Consider the following 9,269-nt stretch of genomic DNA (forward strand, 5'->3'; position numbering starts at 1 on the left):
CATTCTGAGGCTTGTACTTAATGCATCTTTTATGGTTCAGCATGACCTGTTGGCAGGTTGCAGAAACAATGGATCCGCTGCGATGATTGCAGGTTCAATCAATTGTAATTACCCGTGGAACAGTCCATCGCTTACAAGAGACGGGGTCGGCGGCAGCGGTGCTTCGTTGTCCTTGTCGTCTGCTTTGGATGGCCTCGTAGCTCCAGCCCAGCGACGATAGTGCAGGCTGCAGGTTCCGATTGGCCAGCGGGCCTCCCAGCGAGCCTCCTGGGAGGAGCGCACGACGACGCCATTTCACATCGCACCTCGGCACTGAATCGGCCCGCGGCAGCAACTGCATAGGGGCTTCCTGATCTCCCCTCTCACGCAACGAGATGAGCAGCTGATAGGATGAATGGAAAGAGTGTGTGGAGGAGAGCTCCGATCTGCGGCCAAGCTTAGGTTGCTTTACGACCACAAGAATCAGTTTAGAAAATACTAAGTAAAAAGACAAATTACAATTGAATTTAATAAAGTCTTTCCTCAGCTGCATCCATTGCAACCGTGACCACTCTATATGTATCATTCTCCAGCACTGTCGATCTTCTTGCATAAGTGAAAGAAAGGGCAAACAAAGAACTAACCAAGATCTAGATAAATTATATCGCACGGTGGTGCTTTTTGAAACCGCAATAGTTGTTTATATCGAGAACCAACCTATACAACCACCGGACAAATATCAATGAGAGCTGCCATGAGCCTAAGGTAAATATGCTCCCATGTTGTCATCGACGAGCAACCACAACCCTCATGACCCCTTCACCACTACCCAAACACAATTATTCCAAAGAACGCCACCATTAACTCCGCCCAATTGATGGCGCAATGGATACAAAACTCGGGATGGACAAGGGAGCAAGAAAAAAAACTACCATCACCACATCATTGAGGAAAATGAGAAAATAGATATTTTATTTGGACGATAACCTAAATACCTACATAGATCTATTATAGTTTGGTAAGGAAGGTAAAAAGGTGATAGATCATTGAAGCTTGTAAGGTGGACTTGGTGCATTGGTAGAAACGGTCTCCATTTGTGGTTAGGAGGATCTGAGTTTGAAGCAGTCTCTTTGCATTATTCTAATGGAATTTTACAACAATAAATTCCCCCTTTGAGGCTTTACTTAATACATTTGAGTTTGAGGCAGTCTCTTTGCATTATTCTGAGTTTGAGGCTTTACTTAATACATTTTTGACTGTTGAACATTTTTGACTCTTTGGCCGTCGTTCAGGGTCACTGGATCGCACAGCAGCTTTGTGGAGCCCCACGACCATTGCGTGGCTCTGCGAGGCAGATCACGCCGCCGAGCACCTGCGAGCCCGCCGCCAGTGGTGCCGCGCCAAGCCTGTGGAGATGATGATCCTGATCAGCCATAATCAACCAGAGCACACACCGTGCATTACAGTTATTTGCAATTAGTCCGCGATGCTAGCAGTCCTGATACCACTCATTCCCACATGCATGCCTGATGACAACTAGTAGCTACCATGCGAATTTGCAGGGCTAGTCTAGAGAGAATGGAATGGAATGGAAATGAAATGAACAAAACAAATGAGACTTGTGTTGCTATTTAAAGGATCTAGCCTAGCAGTAAGGATGTAATTAAGTTGTTCTCCAATGGTATTTTTTAATCGGCTTATTAATTAATTATATCACATATCATTTAGTTTATTTCTTTTCATACTATTTTAGTTCATTTTAACAAAATTTAGGTCGACCCGATGACCCAAGTGAAACTTAAATCCCTGTGAGAGAGACAGGAAGAGAATCAAAATATGACTGCACACATTGCAAGGGGTACGTAATGGATATGCTGCAAACTGTTTCCAAAAAAAAAGAATATGCTGCTGGCAACTTCAAAAAAGCAATCGGTGTTCCAGAATTCTGCCTCTATCGCAGGAATCCTTATGATGTTTGACAAAATAAAGAATTCGGCATGACCTATTGGCAGGTTGCAAAAACAATGGATCCGCTGCCATGATGATTGCAGGTTCAGTCAATTGTAATCACCCGCGGATCAGTAAGGCTTGATTGTTGTGGTGAGAGAAACTGGCAGCTTTTCATTAGTTGCTAGTCTGCAGCGATATGATTTGCAGCGAACATTTGGTTTCCGAGTACAACACTAACTGAAGAGCAAACGAGATGACCTCAGCTGGCCGGCCGGCGAACAGGGTCACCAGGGACTCCCGGCGCACAGCGGGGCCTTGGAGTCTCGCCTCCATTTCCTAGCTGCCATGCAGATCGCGCTGCCAAGCACCTGCAGGGTCCGCCACTGCCGCTGCCGCGTCGAGACCGGGGACACAACAATCTTGATCACTCAGAGCTCTCATGGCGGGAGTTAAGTTCTTTGTTATTAGTCTACGACGCTAGCAGTCTTCCTGATACCGCTCATTCCCGCGTGCATGCCTACTGACTAGTAGGCAGTAGCATTCCCGCGTGCATGCCTACCAAATTCCAGGCTAATGACTAATCTACAGTCATAATGTAATATGCAAGGGCGCGCTGTAGTTCGCAAAGCTGGTTATATGTGTGTGCAGGCAATAGGCACACCGGCATATGCATGTATAAAATTATGAATTTGTGATCTACTGGTCATCAGGTGAGTGACATAACCACAATACAATGAGACGGTGAGCAGCTTAAGAAAGGGAGTTGCATGTCCTCCTGCTAACTATTACTACCCCACAGTGCTCGCATTGTGAAATGTCCTTGAAGAAGACGGCAAATATGCAATTTTAAGAATAGTGCAGTGCAGATGATCCACTCTCTGAAGCTAGCCCGCGTCATGATTAAGGCTTATTATTTGAGGAAAAAATGTCCCTCTGAGCAAGTTAGTAGTTACACTGTTTGTTATGAATCCTAACTTGTTACAGCTGGTTGATATGTCCTCTATAATTAGTATGCAATCATGATTTAAGCTTATTATGTAGTTGTAGAAAATAAGCAGAACTTTCGTACACGCTGAATGCACTGGTGTGGGTGATTACCGAGGATTCTGGAGCAAGATATACCATCACCAAGGGGCACACATGTTTCAGAATACTCATGAGCAACCAACTTTATAATTAGATAGGCACCAACGCCAACAAGATTCTCTCTGACCAACAATCCTATAATATTAAACAGTAATTCAAGACATTCGCTTCTTTATAACCATGAAGCATGCAACAAACAAATGGAAGAACTTAAACAGGCTCCTATTTTTCTTTCGCAGCGCAAAGGTACACCCAACTGCCCAAACAAACTCAGTTCCCTTCTTCAGGTTAACAACAAGAGAGCAGCTCCGTTCATTCGGGCTATCAATTAAACACCCTAAATCAATTCCACAATCGAGTCCACGCAACTCATGCACATGAACACCGAAAACTTCCCAAACAAGGGTTGCAAAGAACTAAAGAAGCCTACAACCATCTATTTGATCACAGACCAAACAATAATTGCAACAATCATCTATTTCCATCTCAAAACTAAATCATCTACTTCAGTTATTGCCCATTTGCCGTGAGAATTTTATTGTTCATAGGATCATGAAATCCTTCCACTATATTTGCATGGAATGAACCAAATCACCGAGAAACGTGTCTATTGGTTTATTAACACCCAGGATTATATTAGATCATAATTCATTAATTCTAATTCCTAAGAACGCCAACCCTAGCTTCCTACGCGCACGCGGCGCGCGTACAAGGAACGGTGAAAAGAGGGAAGGGGCTAGGTGGGTAGAGAAGCGCACCCCATGTCCATGTCGTCGTTGTAGTCGTCGTCCGCCATGGCCGCCGCCGCCGCCGCCGCCGCTCGCTCTGGTCGCCTGATCTAGGGCGCGACGGGGAAGGCTGCGGAAAGGGGGAGGAGCGCGGTTTGGTTGGGAGGTGAGGCCGCTTCCCGTAGGCCGTAGATATTGCTCAGTCTGACGACTCCGATCAGACCGCGTGTTACCGAGCACGAATCTCCGAGTGGGAGGTAGGTTTGGCTCGGTCGGTTCAACAGTCAACACGCTACGTCCACATCCTCGAGATGCAAGTTTGGCTCGGTCGGTTCAACGGTCAACACCCTACGTCCACATCCTCGAGATGCAAGTTTTCTTTTAATGTACAGAGCATACGAGTTCAGAATTTTCAAAAAATCGGATGCGTCGACTAATATTTCAATAGTTAAATATCGATGTTGCAACTATTATTTCTGCATGTTTCACCGTGAATGTTGCAGGAAATATAGTGTTCATGTTGCGGTGGAAATTTTCTATCTCGGAGTCAAACGATGTAGTTATTTTTCGTATATTTTAATATTGCACTATAGATTTTTAATATTACGGATATTTTTTTCAATGTTGCAACGGAGCGTCCAATGGAAAAATTCCTGAACATCTGGTGCTAGCAGTGCCGTTCCTTTTTTTTTTACCATGAAATTTAGGGTGCACATTTTCTTGGGTAGCGTTACATTTTTCCCGTCTCTGAACATTTTCAACTGTGTATTGTGACCTGGGAATCGGATTGTGAGAGAGATCATCACTCGTCTTTTTTAAAAAAAAATGTCACACGTTAGTAGGGTTTGGGATTTTGGGTGTCTATGGTTGCTTCTGGCTTGCGGGTTAGACCCCTAACTCGAATTTGCAGAAAGAAAAGAGAAAACCTTTAGATTTTTAGATCAATATCAGATGTGGATTGCGCCTGGATGCCGCATTTTCCTAGGCTCCTAGCCATACGGTATTGGATTAAGAGATCTAACCTAAGTTGAAATTTGAAATATAACCTACACTTCTTCATTTGGAAATTTAACTCCAATATTAAACTTTCAATTCACCACCTTGACTGGCCTCGCTCAAGCCCAATAGGCCATTTCAGCCCATTAAGACGAAGGGCGTGGCGTGGCGTGGCGTGACGCAGGTGACCGATGGAGATAGTGTCGAGCTTGTCGTTTTTAGCACTTTCACTAGCTGATGGAATGCCCCTAAGAAAATAGCTGGTGGAATGCCCCTAAAAAAATACCTGACGGAATTTCAATGACTGAATTGGGGCAAATTAAACACCAAATTACTAGAACATCCTATAGCTACGTATTCTCCAAAATTTTTAAAAAACTCACTTCTCCGAACTTTATTTTCTAGTGTGTAGTACATGACACTACTTCGTTGAGATCATCAGGCATCAGCAGATTGCTCTTGATGATTACCGCTCTTGCACCGCCGGCCACGGCTGAGACGTCAAGGAGGGCTGCGAGAACAATCAGCAGTATTAGCGAGCGCCATGACTGAAGAAATGAAGAGATATGTGCGTCGCTTCACGTGTGCTGGTACCTTGTGCAGTACGTGAGGGTGTCGCGGGCGGCAGGACGCCGCAGAGCACCGGCAGCAGCGCGATAGCGGACGCGTTGGAGCTGTAGCTGTTGGGAAATAAATCTTGGAGAGACTCGAACTTAGCAAAGTTGGAGTAGCACTCGTGATTCAATTCCAAGAAATGAGTATCCGTTTACATCGGGGTAGAGCTCCCCTTTTATAGTGTCTTGGAGGACACTTTACATTCCGCAATTACGCTTAATCAACCACTGCATTCCTAAAATATACTATACACGAAGGTTTTTTTGAGGTAACTTGTGCGACTTGATCTCCTCCGTTAAGTCACACTTCTCACGCCTCCAGACAGCCGCGTGAATCACGCCTTCACGTTTTCAACACCTCCATGCCTTTGACCTCGCACACAAGGCCATTTCAGCCTTGGGCCTCGAAGCTGTCTTAGCCTCCCACCAGACAGAAGCCAGCCTCGTGCCCTGATTCTTGGCCTGTTTCAACAACCCTACATGTTGGCCTGTTTCAACAACCCTACATGAGACAGTAAATAACTCGACGCTCGGGGTTAGCTTCGAGCTTTCGAGAGCAAGCTTCATTAGTGCTTGATGATCTGATGATCAGTGATTTGTCCCTCAGCTTCGAGATTGAACTTATAGTGGCATCGTGAGGTTAGGATTACTTTCATGCCAGATTGGTCCCTCGAGGTTTGGGAACCTCGCCCAAAGTTGTCCATTTTTGCGAAGCTATATAGTTTGAGCTCAACGAAACGACCTCGAGGGTGACTGTCTTTGTACGTGTCGATTTCCTATTGGATGACCCTTCGTATTTGGCTCGAGGTTTAAGGTGTCGTTTCACGCCTTTTACCACGCCTATAATGGGGGGGGGGCGTGGGTCGCTTTAGTTTTACCCTCGCGCTTTAGACCTTTGCGCACTTGCTTTGCTCACCACTTGCCTTGCGTACTGCTTTGGTGCTTTGGGATTCATGCGTTTTATGCTTTTGTCCTTAGCCTCCAAGGTCTCGAAGGTAACGATGTTATTCGTATCTCTCGTTTTGCTTTGCTCACCGCTTGCCTTGCGTACTGCTTCAGTGCTTTGGGATTCGTGCGTTTTATGCTTTTATCCTTAGTCTCCAAGGTCTTGAAGGTAACAATGTTATTGGTATCTCTCTTTTAGTGTGAGTTTTTGTCTTGCTTTTATTTCTGATCTGATGCTTTGTTTCCTTACAGTTGGCTCGTATTATGCAAACTACGAGGCTCGGCTCGTATTATGCAAACTGCGAGGCTCATGATAGCCGAGGAATTTGCTGAACAATCTAGGCTTCGTACCGAGGCTGAGGAAGATTTGGAGTTGGAAGAGGCCATTGAGGAAGTTGCTGACAAGGTTTACGCGGATAAGGGTATCGCGGATGGTGGTGATCCTGAGGTTGGTGCTGACAGCGGAGAGGACCTTTCGAACGTCGAGGCCGATCCAACAGAGTTGATGGCTAGCAAAGAAGTATACACCCCCACCATGCGATTCGGGAAGTCCTTGGTTTCCGAGAATATGATAAAGTTTTACATCAGCAAAGGTTACTTTCCCGAGGGTGTCGCTAGGGTGCCTGTCAATGAGGTCGTGCCAGCGCCTAGGGTAGGAGAGGCTATTGTGTTAAATGACTTTTTCAACGCCGGGTTAAGATTTCCGTGCGACAAGGATTTGCATAAGATTTTGGACCGATATAGGGCTAAGCTTCACCATCTCACTCCAAATGCCTTTGTTGCTCTCTCCAAGTTCTACTGGCTCCAGCGTACATTCGGTGGTCATATCGATGTTGATGGGTCCACAAGGTTAATCGAACTTCACATCCAACGGAAGAGAGTTATATTCAACAATGAGGAATGTACCTTCAAGACGCAGTTTGGGTGCTGCACCTTCGCGACTCGGAGGAAAAACGAGAAGTAGAAAATCACAAGGGTTGAGCTTTCCTATGCACAAAGGAACAGCTACCGGTTCTATGTTAAAGTTGACATGGCCGATGCGTCTGGTATCAGCCTCTCTTTTTATCCTTTCTATGCTCCATTGGGCCCTATGGACATCTCCACTACTCCCGCATTTACAAGGTCCAAGGTTGTTTAGGAGTGCGAGAACGCTTTTTTCTTAGCCTCGAAGTCAATCTCCGGGTGGGATCTTGTTGAGGAGTTCTTGGCGGCTAACATCTAGCCCCTTTCCATTGGGTGGGGTACACTGGAGATTGTGCAGAAGGATGTCTCGTGGTGCACTAGCCCACTCCCTTACCCTCATTTCGTAGTAGAGCTACCTGAGGGTGCCAACCCTGGTCTCTTTGTAGAGGATGTTGAGAGACACACCATAGATGTTATTGGCCCATGCACCGAGAGCGAGCTGTTGTCCGCTCGAAGGATCGTTGAACACGAGCTCTGGGTTAACTACGTGTTTGAGGAACTTGGAGTCGAGGTTGCGCCTCGCCCGAAGCCTCGCAAGGCTTCAAAACGGATGCGAGAGGCTAGCGTGATTGGCTCGGAGCAGATTGGTGGTGGAGGCAGAGGAAAGAAAAAGAAAACCGAAAGTGCAGCTCCAAAGGTCGCGACAGCGGTTACAAAGAAGGATGATACCCAAGCGAGCGTCATGCTCGAGGCTACAAAAGCAAAGTTAAAGACTTCCAGCCTTGAGGCTCAGAAGAAAAAAAAGAAAAACTTGATCAGGGTTTGTCGAGCAAGGCTGCAAAATCCTCTGTGCCTTCTGCGTCCAAAGTTGATTACTAATTTATCTTAACATACCTAATCATTCCACCTCTAACAATGCCCTTGACTGGATCTCTCACTTCTGTGAAAAGATCATTTATGATTTCGACCCTATGCCCTTGTGAAGATACCAGGCATTTGTACTTAGCAACTTGTAAGTGAAAAGCTTTAGATCTAACATTGTAAGTAAAATATCAAAAAAGTGTGCCCCAACGGTGTGTATGCGTGTTATTGGAATGTGTGTGTGGTGTGCGTGTGTTGTTGAAAAGTGTGTGTGTGTGAGAGAGAGAGAGAGAGAGAGATAAGACCACAAGCGAAAGCCAAGTAGCTATGGAGCCCTCCTAGCCCCTTCGAGCCGATGCCAAACCCTTTCTTCGAATAAGTTGATTGAATAATACTATTTGCAAAAATCTCACCCTATTAAACAAGAACTGATTTTTGCATGGTAAAATATTAAATATTTCAATTTTTTGTAGCACCATCAAATATTAAACAATAAATTTATGTACAATTAAACAAGTACATGATTAAGTCATGGTAAACATGTTAATAATACTATAGGCACTATTCTTCTAAATTTTTGCATGGTCAAAAAATCTATTTTTGCAAATTTTAAAGTTAACATACGTATTATGACCATTATAACCTATTATTAAGTTAAATAACTTTACCATGTTTGATATTTGACCACATGTGACATTTTTATAGTGTATATCTAATAAACTTGAAGCTACCAAATTGTGTTTCCAATTTTTATGAATGTTATTTGATTTACTACGCAATAAATTAATACAATAGCAATTGTAAAAGACCAAAAGAAAACGAAAAATGAAACAGGAGTATGCAACCCCTTTAGTACCGGGTGGTGGGAACATCCAGTACTAAAGGGGTACTTTTCATTTCGCGCGTGCGGAGCACCCTTTAGTACCGGATGGTTGGAACAACCAGTACTAGGGGAGGCTTTAGTACTGGGTGTTTTTATCACCCGGTACTAAAGGGGCTTTAGTACCGGGTCCTCTTGTTGCCCGATAATAGGGGGGGGGGGGTCTCATCGGTGCTTCTTCTCCCCAAACACTTAGCGCATTTTCACATCCTCATCCTCGCCCGATCCACCACCTTGAATCTCCCTCGTCGCCATCCTGCCACCGCCGCCGCGCCCAACGTCGCCGTTGCCGTCCCCCCTTGTTGGCGCCGCCCCACCGTCACACCA

General features: G+C 45.2%; 1 long non-coding RNA gene across 1 annotated transcript; it reads right to left on the reverse strand.

The window, feature by feature from the left end:
- Positions 1-1,026: 1,026 nt before the first annotated feature.
- On the reverse strand, positions 1,027-3,919 carry LOC101767145. Its single transcript, XR_215642.3, has 2 exons — positions 3,774-3,919; positions 1,027-1,385 (listed from the first exon to the last, which is right to left on the reverse strand). It is a non-coding gene; the product is annotated as an uncharacterized LOC101767145 (long non-coding RNA).
- Positions 3,920-9,269: the final 5,350 nt, after the last annotated feature.

The sequence above is a fragment of the Setaria italica genome, chromosome VIII (genome assembly GCF_000263155.2).
Source record: "Setaria italica strain Yugu1 chromosome VIII, Setaria_italica_v2.0, whole genome shotgun sequence".
Lineage (NCBI taxonomy): Eukaryota > Viridiplantae > Streptophyta > Magnoliopsida > Poales > Poaceae > Setaria > Setaria italica.